The following is a 15,186-nucleotide window of genomic DNA, read 5'->3' as shown; positions in this document are numbered from 1 at the left end:
AGAAACCAAATAATATTAAAAAAACCAAAAAAATAAATAGCCTTTCTATGGCCCACTGAATGAGAGAGAGAGGTGGCACACCCAGGAGTCAAGACTGGCACACAAGCTGAAAGGGCAATATTACTCTCCCACTGTTTTTTTATGTTTTTTTTTTTTCAGGGAGACTTTAGAAACCAAATAATAAGAAAAAAAATAAATAAATAAATAGGCTTTCTATAGCCCACTGAATGAGAGATAGCACACACAGCAGTGGCACACAAGCCCTGACTGAGGCCAATATTTTTCTCCCACTGATTGATGTAGTGTTTTTGTGTTGAGGTAGATTTTAGAACACAAATCAAGGAAAAAAAAAAATGCTTTCTATGGCCCACTGAATGAGAGAGAGAGGTGGCACACCCAGGAGTCAAGACTGGCACACAAGCTGAAAGGGCAATATTACTCTCCCACTGTTTTTTTATGTTTTTTTTGTTTTCAGGGAGACTTTAGAAACCAAATAATATTAAAAAAAACAAAAAAATAAATAGCCTTTCTATGGCCCACTGAATGAGAGAGAGAGGTGGCACACCCAGGAGTCAAGACTGGCACACAAGCTGAAAGGGCAATATTACTCTCCCACTGTTTTTTTATGTTTTTTTTTTTTTCAGGGAGACTTTAGAAACCAAATAATAAGAAAATAAATAAATAAATAAATAGGCTTTCTATAGCCCACTGAATGAGAGATAGCACACACAGCAGTGGCACACAAGCCCTGACTGAGGCCAATATTTTTCTCCCACTGATTGATGTAGTGTTTTTGTGTTGAGGTAGATTTTAGAACACAAATCAAGGAAAAAAAAAAATGCTTTCTATGGCCCACTGAATGAGAGAGAGAGGTGGCACACCCAGGAGTCAAGACTGGCACACAAGCTGAAAGGGCAATATTACTCTCCCACTTTTTTTTATGTTTTTTTTGTTTTCAGGGAGACTTTAGAAACCAAATAATATTAAAAAAAACAAAAAAATAAATAGCCTTTCTATGGCCCACTGAATGAGAGAGAGAGGTGGCACACCCAGGAGTCAAGACTGGCACACAAGCTGAAAGGGCAATATTACTCTCCCACTGTTTTTTTATGTTTTTTTTTTTTTCAGGGAGACTTTAGAAACCAAATAATATTTAAAAAAAAAAATAAATAGGCTTTCTATGGCCCACTGAATGAGAGAGGTGGCACACCCAGGAGTCAAGACTGGCACACAAGCTGAAAGGGCAATATTACTCTCCCACTGTTTTTTTATGTTTTTTTTGTTTTTTAAGGGAGACTTTAGAAACCAAATAATATTAAAAAAACCAAAAAAATAAATAGGCTTTCTATGGCCCACTGAATGAGAGAGAGAGGTGGCACACCCAGGAGTCAAGACTGGCACACAAGCTGAAAGGGCAATATTACTCTCCCACTGTTTTTTTATGTATTTTTTGTTTTTTAAGGGAGACTTTAGAAACCCAATAATATTTAAAAAAAAAAATAAATAGGCTTTCTATGGCCCACTGAATGAGAGAGGTGGCACACCCAGGAGTCAAGACTGGCACACAAGCTGAAAGGGCAATATTACTCTCCCACTGTTTTTTTATGTATTTTTTGTTTTTTAAGGGAGACTTTAGAAACCCAATAATATTTAAAAAAATAAATAAATAGGCTTTCTATGGCCCACTGAATGAGAGAGGTGGCACACCCAGGAGTCAAGACTGGCACACAAGCTGAAAGGGCAATATTACTCTCCCACTGTTTTTTTATGTTTTTTTTTTTTTCAGGGAGACTTTAGAAACCAAATAATATTAAAAAAAACAAAAAAATAAATAGGCTTTCTATGGCCCACTGAATGAGAGAGAGAGGTGGCACACCCAGGAGTCAAGACTGGCACACAAGCTGAAAGGGCAATATTACTCTCCCACTGTTTTTTTTTTTTTTTTTTTTTTTTCAGGGAGACTTTAGAAACCAAATAATAAGAAAAAAAATAAATAAATAAATAGGCTTTCTATAGCCCACTGAATGAGAGATAGCACACACAGCAGTGGCACACAAGCCCTGACTGAGGCCAATATTTTTCTCCCACTGATTGATGTAGTGTTTTTGTGTTGAGGTAGATTTTAGAACACAAATCAAGGAAAAAAAAAATGCTTTCTATGGCCCACTGAATGAGAGAGGTGGCACACCCAGGAGTCAAGACTGGCACACAAGCTGAAAGGGCAATATTACTCTCCCACTGTTTTTTTATGTATTTTTTGTTTTTTAAGGGAGACTTTAGAAACCCAATAATATTAAAAAAAATAAATAAATAGGCTTTCTATGGCCCACTGAATGAGAGGGAGAGAGGTGGCACACCCAGGAGTCAAGACTGGCACACAAGCTGAAAGGGCAATATTACTCTCCCACTGTTTTTTTATGTTTTTTTTTTTTTCAGGGAGACTTTAGAAACCAAATAATATTAAAAAAACCAAAAAAATAAATAGGCTTTCTATGGCCCACTGAATGAGAGAGAGAGGTGGCACACCCAGGAGTCAAGACTGGCACACAAGCTGAAAGGGCAATATTACTCTCCCACTGTTTTTTTATGTATTTTTTGTTTTTTAAGGGAGACTTTAGAAACCAAATAATATTAAAAAAAAAACAAAAAAAAAAAGGCTTTCTATGGCCCACAATTAGAGAGAGAGGTGGCACACCCAGGAGTCAAGACTGGCGCACAAGCTGAAAGGGCAATATTACTCTCCCACTGTTTTCTTAAGTTTTTTTTCTTTTATTTTCAGGGAGACTTTAGAAACCAAATAATATTAAAAAAACCAAAAAAATAAATAGCCTTTCTATGGCCCACTGAATGAGAGAGAGGTGGCACACCCAGGAGTCAAGACTGGCACACAAGCTGAAAGGGCAATATTACTCTCCCACTGTTTTTTTTTTTTTTTGTTTTTTTTCAGGGAGACTTTAGAAACCAAATAATAAGAAAAATAAATAAATAAATAAATAGGCTTTCTATAGCCCACTGAATGAGAGATAGCACACACAGCAGTGGCACACAAGCCCTGACTGAGGCCAATATTTTTCTACCACTGATTGATGTAGTGTTTTTGTGTTGAGGTAGAATTTAGAACACAAATCACGGAAAAAATAAATAGGCTTTCTATGGCCCACTCAGTGAGAGATGGCACACACAGGGATGGCACTGTAGCAGAAATGCCAATCTTAATCTCCCACAAAAAAAAAAAAAACAGGGACTGTCCTACAATTACTATCTCCCTGCAGTAATCTAAGCCAGGTATGGCAGGCAGCAATAGGAGTGGACTGATGCACAAATTAAATAAAAAGTGTGGACAAACAAAAAAGATAGCTGTGCAGAAAGGAACAAGAGGATATGTGCTTTGAAAAAAGCAGTTGGTTTCCACAGTGGCGTACACACAGCAATACAGCTATCACGGAGCCTTCTAGGGCAGCCCAATGAGCTACAGCGCTGAGGAAAAAAAAAAAATAATAGCTTCCACTGTTCCTGCACACCGAAGGTGGTGTTGGACAGTGGAAATCGCTACAGCACAAGCGGTTTGGTGGTTAGTGGACCCTGCCTAACGCTCTCCCTGCTTCTGACGAAGCGGCAGCAACCTCTCCCTAAGCTCAGATCAGCAGCAGTGAGATGGCGGTCGGCGGGAACGCCCCTTTATAGCCCCTGTGACGCCGCAGACAGCAAGCCAATCACTGCAATGCCCTTCTCTAAGATGGTGGGGACCAGGACCTATGTCATCACGCTGCCCACACTCTGCGTTCACCTTCATTGGCTGAGAAATGGCGCTTTTCGCGTCATTGAAACGCGACTTTGGCGCGAAAGTCGCGTACCGCATGGCCGACAAGCACAGGGGTCGGATCGGGTTTCATGAGACGCCGACTTAGCCAAAAGTCGGCGACTTTTGAAAATGATCGACCCGTTTCGCTCAACCCTAGTTGCAACTGTTGATGTCGAGGGCGCTGGTGCTGTTGGGTGGCCAGAATCTGAGGATTGCACTTCTGCTGCTCCGGCATCCTCCCCAGATATACCCACAGGATCCAAGTCTGCTGCATCGGACTCTGATTGTTGTCTGTGTCACGTATATTGGAGTCAGCACTGCAAAAATAAAGTATACATTATTTAATTGTCAGTTTCACAAAATGAACGTAATTTTAGAAAATATGGATAACATAGGGAATAAAATCACAAACATATGGCCAAAGATCCAAAATAAGGGTCAGAAAATTAAGGTGCTCCATATAGATATATGAATTCTTTGTTGATCACGATGGTAGGTATCCCTGTAGCTGCACCACAGGGGCTGATATCATTCACTGTTGTAATGGAAAGTTTTAAAAAAAATGAAATTTTGATTAATTATATTTCATAAAGTAAACAAACTTTAAAATTTACAGCATAATGTCTGTTCTATTTCATCATGTCTTTGAAAAATCCACAAATTCCAATATAAAAAAATATAAATAATTACACACAAGTGTGCATAAGTCAACAATTCAAAAGTAACAACGCTTAGTAATTTTGGGCATACAGGTATGTATGAGCATTTAGGTCAATTACAGACATTGTTAACAGTCACTTGGTTATCAAAATGTAAGTAATTTGAAAAAACAAAAAATACATAAAGCCATAAAATGCTTAACAGATTTTGGGGTACTTTCCTATTGTCGTTTGCTCCTCTCGGGAGCTCGTCTCATAATTGGGATACATCTGCTGACAGATGTAAGTCCAAGATGCATCCCTTCTGCTGCAATCTTGATATGCCATATCTTATCTATCCTTGAGCCAAGGCCGCTTCTGCACTAAGATAATTAGCATCTTCACCTTAATGTGAGGTGCCATGTTTCTAATCTTCGTAGAGGCGTTTTCTTTTTTTTATATAGGTTGCCAGGATAGGTTTGGCTTACAACTTCCTCCATTGGGCTCATGCAATTTCCTGGGCCAGTGGGTAATTTACCAAGAAAATTGCACGGTATTCGGATTAGTCGAGTGCTGTCTGATTGCCAAACAATTTTTACATCACATCCATTGACTTCTGTTGCCGAATGCAATCCGATTTCCAATTACAATTGCAGTATGTCCTGATTTTTTTACAGTCCAATTGCGATCTGAGCTGGAAAAAAATTGCAGATGAACACAATGATAGAATAATGTTAGGACAAATGCAATCCGATTTTTAATTGGAGTGCATTCGTTTGATTTAATCGCAAATGGGAATGAGCCCTTAGCCTTCGATATGCAATTCAATAAAGTTTTTATTATGTATATTCTATTGGCTATTAATGCACTCTTTCTTATTTGTTTATTATTTTTAAATTGTAGAGTAAGGATTAGGGCATGTATACATGAAGTCTTTTAAACTCGAGCAAACTCATTGGCAGCATTGTTCTGGAAACATCTTTTTAGTCGTTTCTTGCAACGACTTTGCCTCCACTATTTTTTTACTTTTATGTATAAAATAGTGACTGGATTTCAAGCGGAAGCTGCCTGAAGAATGATCGGAATGATCGGAATGATCAGGTCACATCTTTTAACTCTGTCCCAACTTTGGAAACTTAAATCGGTTAATAGATGCTTAACAAGTTAAACATATGGACAGCAAGTCGTTTTTACATTCTAATGCACAATAGTGCAGCCCGTGGCAAACTAGCAATAATTTTGCTTTTCACACTGCAGGACATGAGTTTAAATCTCAATAGAGATGAGCTACAGGAAGAACCTGGGAGATAATTAAATACATAGAAGCATAGTCAGAGTGCTAGAAAAAAGAAAAACCACCCAAGGTTTTAATTGTGAGCTATGCCTGGTTTCCTTTCACTCCCCATTCAGATGAGGCATGGTCTGGCACATGAAGAGGTAGCACATTTAGTGTTTAGGGACCAATCATATTGAAAGTACACCTTGACGCAGTTGGATGGCTTTTGCAGTAATAGCGGAGTGCATGCATTCATTAATTGCTGACGCATCGTGTATGTATATGTTTGTATATTGTCCACATAGTGTATTTGTGCACCGGTAACTTGATATTAAAAGTGAATTGGCACTATATTTTCATCATACATATTGGGAGGGCTGCCCCCTTCAGGGCTCAGTTCCTTTATCAACTCAAGGTTTTAATTGCGAGCTATGCCTTGTTTCATTTTACTCCACATTTAGATGAAGTCTGGTTTGGCATATGGACAGGTAGTGTTTAGGTAAAATCCATATGTAAGCCCCTTCAACCCCCGAGCCTGTTTTCACCTTCATGACCAGGCCAAATTTTACAATTCTGAACAGTGTCACTTACTGTGGTAATAATTATGGGACACTTCAATAGATCCCAGTGATTCTGAGACCGGGCTTCAAGGTCAGATTTATGTTAAACAGCTTGTTGTCATTGTTGGCACAGCCCTTATGACAGTCCATTCTCTCACCGGATCTCCGAATTTGGCTCCCCGCAGGTACCGAAGTGTATTAGAAGCCGATAGGTGTTGGTTTTACCCACTTTCGGTCTGTTTAGGCTGGATATTCAGGATTATGAGTGAGAGCTCTTAGTTTGTGTGTCTGTTCACATCAGCTGTCAGGCCAGGCCAATACATTTTTAGTGTTTACAGAAACATTGGAATTCATTAATCGAAGTTTGCTGATGCATCATTTATGTATAAGAGTGCTAGAAAAGTTTGCGACCCCTCTCTTACCTAAAGTTATGTTTCGGCTCATTTACCCCAATCATTGAGAGAACACAACAGCATCCAGTACAACTAAATATACAAAACATATAATGAAAAAATAATATTGTTGGAGACAGCAAAGACCAGCTTCCTGGCTGGGCCCCTTCCTCTATAGGCCACTGTGCAGCAGCATATGGAGTATGTTTGTTCATGACCATTCCATTGTCGATAGAGTGTGTCTTGATTGGTGGTTTGATCTGTTTGTGCCAAGATATAATAAGGTGTTCCCATCTTGAGACTTTTGAGGCATATCCATAATATACAGTATACCATAAATGTCTAACAGGTGGGGGTTAGGGTTAGATCCCACCTCTGAGATTATAACTTGGTGTCAATGCAGATGTCATCTTTTACTACTCATATAAAATGAGATTTGTTTGCAAAGCTAAAGAGTCGTGCAAGTAGTGTTCTAAATGTGAAAACCTTTACAATATATAAGGAACTATAAAGCACATAAATAATGCATGCAAGCTCTGAAAACACTTTGAATAATGATAAGATGATACAAATAATTCCTTGGTGAACTACTTGACAGCTAGGCATGGTGTGCAATGTAGTTCAGTTATGACAAGGAGAAAATTGCATGTGGGGGTGTGGGCTTTCGACTTCCCATTTCACAGAAGTCAATAGCGTACATCTGAACATTTGAACCACAAATTAGCAGATTTGATTCAGTTATCTGGTTCATGGGACAGACCATGTAATACATTAGCATGCGTAACCTATATCAGGATGTAAGATTTAAAACAAGTAAATCAAGTAACTCAAAACAACTAGAGCAATTCTATATCAGACTTACTTAAAATGTTTTTGTATTTGTAATTACCTATTTCTTATGACTCTGCCTTGCGCAGAATGTATGGATAACTTGTCAAACAGGGATCATCCTAAACACTTTGATTATAAAATGAATGCTGATAGTGTCAGAATGTTTAGGCACACATCCTAAAACCAAGAGATGATAATGGTAAGGGATAACTGTAGAATTTCACAATGTAGGGATGTAAAAATAAGATGCTCCAGAAGCAACATGGAGAATGCAAGCAATCACTAAAATAAACAACTGCACTGTAAAAATGCCTCACACTTTCCAGCGTGCCCCAGGTGTTAATGCTCCTACTGTGGGTTTATAAGATGATATTTGGACTTCTAAATCTTTACATGTGTTGTAGGCAAAAGACCATCTCTTCCATGATAGTCATTTTCTTTGCATTAATGTAAATTACTGACACCTTTCATAAATGATGTAAGAGGTCAGGCATTTGAATATAGGACAAGTTAAGGTGCATAGGTCAGGAAGAGATAATTGCATGGCATGAATAAATAAATGTGCTGAACCTTCAGAGAACTAGAGTAGTCAGTAACCTGAATAGGAATGCTCTGCATTGCACCCCTGTGTCTGATTGAGGAGATAAATAAAGCAGGTATGTATTTAGCATATATATCAGTATTCAGTATTGGCATTCAAACAACAAACAAAATCCATTAATGCATGAAAACAGGTAGAAGCCCAAGAGAAAGGCATATTCAGCCACATTCAGTAATGATAGTGGTAGTAGTACTCTAAATAGAGAAAACTGAAATACTTTATAATGTGTAGGTTTATGGTGTCAGGTAAGAGATCTTAAAGTTGCTCTGTAGCATCAGCAGATTTAGTGTTAAATCGTTTTACAATTCGAGGCTTGAAGCACGGAGCTGTCAGAGCAACTGCAGACAAGTTCTTGTGTTCTGCTGAGTGAGGAAGGCGGCTTTCATAAAGTGTAGCTTAACTCTCAAAAAAACATTTGATATGTCAGAGAAATATCAGAAGCTAACATCCCTAGCAAGCGCTAAAGGAGAGAAAAGAAGAATACCGGTAATGAATGACCATATACATATCTAAATGGCGACTCGACAGCAATGCAATTACAGGAGAGACATAAGAGTCCAAAAGTTTCCAGAAAGTAACAATATTTATTGAAAAATAGATCACTAACTTTCACATAGAAAATTCACAATATTACAACAATATAGTATATGGATTTATTATCACAGTGACTATATCCATGGATACAAAAAATGACCCAGGGAAACAAGATGGGACATATGTTACTACAGCAGAATCAAGGTATTATGCAACAGACATCATGTCCATACATCACTCACAAGTATTACATGCATATACTTCAAATATATAGAGACTTTGCAAGTGATGCATCATTAAGAATAAACTCGTCCCCATATACCTCTGTGCAAGTGTGCCAAAAATATGTAATTAAATAGGGGGATAATTATCCATAGGTATGAGTGTCCCAGGGGTAAAGGGACCAGGACCTGGATGGGACCTGGATGGGACACTCATACCTATGGGTAATTATCCCCCTATTTAATTACATATTTTTGGCACACTTGCACAGAGGTATATGGAGACGAGTTTATTCTTAATGATGCATCACTTGCAAAGTCTCTATATGTTTGAAGTATATGTATGTAATACTTGTGAGTGATGTATGAACATGATGTCTGTTGCATAATACCTTGATTCTGCTGTAGTAACATATGTCCCATCTTGTTTCCCTGGGTCATTTTTTGTATCCATGGATATAGTCACTATGATAATAAATCCATATACTATATTGTTGTAATATTGTGAATTTTCTATGTGAAAGTTAGTGATCTATTTTTCAATAAATATTGTTACTGTCTGGCAACTTTTGGACTCTTATGTCTCTCCTGTAATTGCTAAAGGAGTGGAGTAGAAATTCTCAGTTAAGTGAAGCGCTCCACCAAAACTGAAAGTGGCCTCCAAAGAAAGACTATTAACTAGTGTTGAGCGATACCGTCCGATACTTGAAAGTATCGGTATCGGAAAGTATCGGCCGATACCGGCAAAGTATCGGATCCAATCCGATACCGATACCCGATACCAATACAAGTCAATGGGACTCATGTATCGGACGGTATTCCTGATGGTTCCCAGGGTCTGAAGGAGAGGAAACTCTCCTTCAGGCCCTGGGAACCATATTAATGTGTAAAATAAAGAATTAAAATAAAAAATATTGCTATACTCACCTCTCCGACGCAGCCTGCACCTTACCGAGGGAACCGGCAGCGCTGTTTGCTTAAAATTCACGCTTTAACTTCCTTACGTGAAGTCCCGGCTTGTGATTGGTCGCGCGCCGCCCATGTGGCCGCGATGCGACCAATCACAGCAAGCCGTGACGTAATTTTAGGTCCTTCAGTATTTTAAAATTACGTCCCGGCGTTGTGATTGGTCGCGTCGCGGTCACATGGGCGACGCGACCAATCACAAGCCGTGACGTCACGGGAGGCAGGAGACGCGCGCATTTTAAAATGCGCGCGTGTCCAGCCTCCCGTGACGTCACGGCTTGTGATTGGTCGCGTCGTCCATGTGGCCGCGACGCAACCAATCACAGCAAGCCGTGACGTAATTTCAGGTCCTTCAGGATTTTAAAATTACGTTCCGGCGTTGTGATTGGTCGCGTCGCGGTCACATGGATGACGCGACCAATCACAAGCCGGGACTTCACGTAAGGAAGTTAAAGCGCGAATTTTAAGCAAACAACGCTGCCGGTTCCCTCGGTAAGGTGCAGGCTGCGTCGGAGAGGTGACTATAGCAATATTTTTTATTTTAATTCTTTATTTTACACATTAATGTTGTTTTGATACCGATACCCGATACCACAAAAGTATCGGATCTCGGTATCGGAATTCCGATGCCCGCAAGTATCGGCCGATACCCGATACTTGCGGTATCGGAATGCTCAACACTACTATTAACCCATCTTCCGTCCTCGTAGAGAGAAGTGCTCATTTAAGGCCTTTTCCCAGTTTGTTTTAGCAATGAGTGGGGGTCTTAGTACCCACCCAGACCTCCACCAATTAACACTTTTAACATGTCTCATGACATGTGTGACAAAGTCACTGGTAAAGTGCTGGAGGGGAGATTTGCTTCACTTTGCTTAATGGCATCAGTGATGTGAAACCAGAGTATTTTCCTCCAGCACACTACTTGCTGTGAGGTTTAACCCCTTTGAGACCTTGCCCTTTTTCATTTTTGAGTTTCTGTTTTTGCTCCCCTTCTTCCCAGAGCCATAACTTTTATTTTTCCATTAATATGGCCATGTGATGGCTTGTTTTTTGCAGGACGAGTTGTACTTTTGAACGACACCATTGGTATTACCATATCGCGTACTCAAAAATGGGCAAAAAATAACAAGTGCGGTGAAATTGCAAAAAAAGTGCAATTCCACATTTTTTTTAGATTTATTTTTTACCATGTTCACCAAATGCTAAAACTGACCTGTCATTATGATTCTCCAGATCATTACGAGTAGAGATGAGCCAATCATGTTTGGAAAAAGGAACGCCAAACATAAATTCGGCACAAATATGGTACATTCGGATTCGCGATCGGTAACACGAGCAATATTCTTTAAATCGGAAAAAGTCGGTAACATTCGGTAAAAATTTATGTGACGCGTTCAGTGAATTCACAGTGTGACAGGTTAGCATAGAAAAGATACAATAGGTATATACACATAGAATACATATACAGTATATATAGATGTCAGTGACACACACATATACAGCTCTGGCAAAAATTAAGAGATCACCACATCAAATCCCTGTCATGGGCAGCCCAATCTCCAGACTTGAACCCCACTGAAAACCTCTGAAATGCAATCAAGAGGATGATGGATAGTCACAAGCCATCAAACAAAGAAGAACTGCTTACATTTTTGCTCCAGAAGCAGTGTGAAAGACTGGTGGAAAGCATGTCAAGACGCATGAAAGCTGTGAATAAAAATCATGGTTATTCCACAAAATATTGATTTCTGAACTCTTCCTGAGTTATAACATTAGTATTGTTGTTTCTAAATGATTATGAACTTGTTTTCTTTGCATTATTTGAGGTCTGAAAGCACTGTTTTTTTTTATTTTGACCATTTTTCTTTGTCAGAAAAAAATACAAAATTCATTGCTTGGAAATTCGGAGACATGTTGTCAGAAGTTTATAGAATAAAAGAACAATTTACATTTTACCCAAAAATATACCTGTAAAGAGAAAAATCAGACAAACTGAATATTTTGCAGTAGTCTCTTAATTTTTGCCAGAGCTGTATACATGTATTCATAATAGGTAGATAGATAGATAGATAGATAGATAGATAGATAGATAGATAGATAGATAGATAGATAGATAGATAGATAGAAGAAAAGCCGGTAATTCAGCAGCCGCGGTAGTATAAAATCACAGCAGGAGCTAACAGGATAGACGAGATGGACTACACACAGTAAATACAAATAGAATAGGTAGATATATAGATGTCAATGACAAATACAATAGGTACAATGTGTGTGCAGCTTACTGTACATGTATTTAATTAAAAGATTATTTTTCAGAAAAAAATGGTATGAGCTCTCACGCAATTTTTGTAACTAGCAGAGAGAAAGACAGATGTTTATAGTCTGAGAAGGGGGTAATACCCATGGAGCTTCCCAGACTATTAATAACAGCTCACAGCTGCATACTTAGCCTTTACTGGCTATTAAAACGAGGGACCCTAAAAAAATGACGTAGGGTCCCCCTATAATTAATAACTAGCAAAGGCTATGCAGACAGCTGCTGGCTGATATTAATAGTCTAGGAAGGGGCCATGGATACTGGCCCCCAGGCTAAAAACATCAGCTCTCAGCAGCCCCAGAAAAAGCGCATCTCTAAAATGTGGCAATTCTAGCACTTAGCCTCACTCTGCCCACTTGCCCTGTAGCGGTGGCAAGTGGAGTAATAGTTGAGGGGGTTGATGTCACCATCAGGTGACATCAAGCCCCGAGGTTAGCAATGGAGAAACGTCAATAAGACGCTCCCATTACTAACCCCATAGTCACATTGTATAAAAACGCAGATACCCAGAAAAAAGTTCTTTAATTGAAAGAATGACACAAACTCTATTAATAATCTCAATTAAACCACACTTATGACCTCGCCTAATTCAACTGAAACCCTCGTTCTCCTTTAATAAGCCAAAAATAAAAAAACAACAATATACCATACTTGTCCATCGTTCTGTCCTATGCCTTAATACATTTCTGCTAGATACTTAGTTTTCAACCTGGACGTTGCCAAGTTCACCGCAGTAAAATTCTCACGGTGAGATTCTCCCGGTGAACTCGCTTCTTCACCGTGCGACTTTCTCACAGTACTACTCACTGAGGTCACTGCAGTTCATCCCAGCTGGGAACGGAGCTTCAGTGATGTCACCGCTAGTCATTGAGGTTGCGCTCGCGGCAACCAGTAGTCATCATTCACCAGTAGTTCTCAGCCTGGACGGTCACATCTTGGCACCGTCCAGGTTGAAAACTAATTATAATAATAATATTATTATTTCTATAGTGCCAATGTATTCCGCAGCACTTTACATTTTGAAGGGGACTTGTACATGCAATGGATATTACAGCGTAACAATAAACACATAGATCAAAACAGATACCAAGAGGAATGAGGGCCCTGCTCGCAAGCTTACAATCTATGAGGAAAAGGGGAGACACAAAAGGTGGATGGTAACAATTGCTTTTGTTGTTCGGACCAGCCAAGGTGTAAGAATCAGGTGTTCATGTAATGCTGTATGAACCGTTTGTCAGCCTAGGTATGTAACAGTGCAGACACAGAGGGCTATTAAATGCATAAAGCATATGAGAACATGATGCGAGGAACCTGGTTATGGTAAATATTTTGAATGGGCAACACAGGAATAGTTAGATTAATGTGGTGAGATGGTAGGCCAGTCTGAACAAGTGCGTTTTTAGGACACGCTTAAAACTGTGGGGATTGGGGATTAATCGTATGCACTTGGGTAGTGCATTCCAAAGAATTGGCGCAGCATGTGAAAAGTCTTGGAGACAGGAGTGGGAGGTTCTAATTATGGAGGATGCTAACCTCAGGTCATTAGTAGAATGGAGGGCACGGGTAGGGTGGTAGACTGAGACGAGGGAGAAGATGTAGGGTGGTGCTGAGCCATGGAGTGGTTTGTGGGTGAGGGTAATAAGTTTGTACTGGATCATGGAGTGGATGGGTAACCAGTGTAATGACTGGCACAAGGTAGAGGCATCAGTGTAATGATTGGTGAGGAATATGATCCTGGCTGCAGCATTCAAGACAGATTGGAGAGGGGAGAGTTTGGTAAGAGGGAGACCAATTACTAGAGAGTTACAATAGTCCAGACAAGAATGAATAAGAGCAACATTCAGAGTTTTGGCAGAATCAAAAGTAAGAAAGGGTCGAATTCTAGAAATGTTTTTGAGGTGCAGATAACTAGAGCGAGCCAGTGATCGGATGTGTGGGATGAATGAAAGCTCAGAATCAAGACAGTGGGCATGTTGCTGGGGAGTAATGGTGGAACCACACATGGAAATGGCAATGTTGGGAATAGGTACATTAGTAGAGGGAGGAAACACAAGGAGTTTAGTTTTTGACAGGTTCGGTTTCAGATAGAGGGAGGACATGATGAAAGAGACCGTGGTAAGACAATTACTAGTGTTTTCTAAAAATCAGGTGTGATATAACGAAAATAAGTATATAATTGGGTGACATTAGCATAGAGATGGTAATGGAAACCAAATCTATTGATTGTTTGACCAATAGGGGCAGTATACAAAGAGAAGAGGAGGGGGCCTAGAACCAATCCTTGAGGAACCCCAACAATAAGGGGAAGATGAGAGGAGGAGCCAGCAAAATATACAGTGAAGGAGTGGTCAGAGAGATAGGAGGAGAACCAGGAGAGAATGGTGTCCTTGAGGCCGATGGAGCGGAGCATAGTGAGGAGGATGAGCTGATGATCCACAGTGTCGAATGCTGCAGAGAGATCCAAGAGAATTAGCAGGGAGCAGTGACCGTTAGATTTAGCTGTTAGTAGATCATTAGAGACTTTAGTAATGACAGTTTCGGTAGAGTGTAAAGAGAGGAAACCAGATTGTAGAGGGTCAAAAAGAGCGTTATCTGAGAGATAGTGGATAAGACGGGAGTGGACCATGGCATTCTAGGAGTTTAGAGATGAAGGGAAGATTAGAGACAGGTCTATAGTTTAGCGGCACAGTTTTGATCGAGGGATGTTTTTTTAAGTAATGGATGTATGATGGCATGCTTAAATGAGGAGGGAAAGTTACCAGAAGAGAGAGATTGAATATTTTTGTTAGATGAGTGGTTAGAGCAGGGGAAAGGGACTGGAGGAGATGTGACGGAATGGGGTCACTGGGGCAAGTGGTTGGGCAAGAGGATACAAGGAGCCTGATTACTTCTTTTTCTGTGACTGGTTCAAAGTCAGAGAGTGAGCTAGATGCCGTGGTGGAGGGAGGACAGGGCATGGTATGAGGGGATTGGTAGATAATTTCCTGTCGGATATGATCCATTTTTTCTTTGAAATAAGTGGCCAGATAGTCAGCGCGGAGTTCCATG

This window comes from Ranitomeya variabilis, chromosome 5 (genome assembly GCF_051348905.1).
Source record: "Ranitomeya variabilis isolate aRanVar5 chromosome 5, aRanVar5.hap1, whole genome shotgun sequence".
Taxonomy (NCBI): domain Eukaryota; kingdom Metazoa; phylum Chordata; class Amphibia; order Anura; family Dendrobatidae; genus Ranitomeya; species Ranitomeya variabilis.
The sequence above is the reverse complement of the archived record's forward strand: the minus strand, read 5'-3'. Positions refer to the sequence as shown.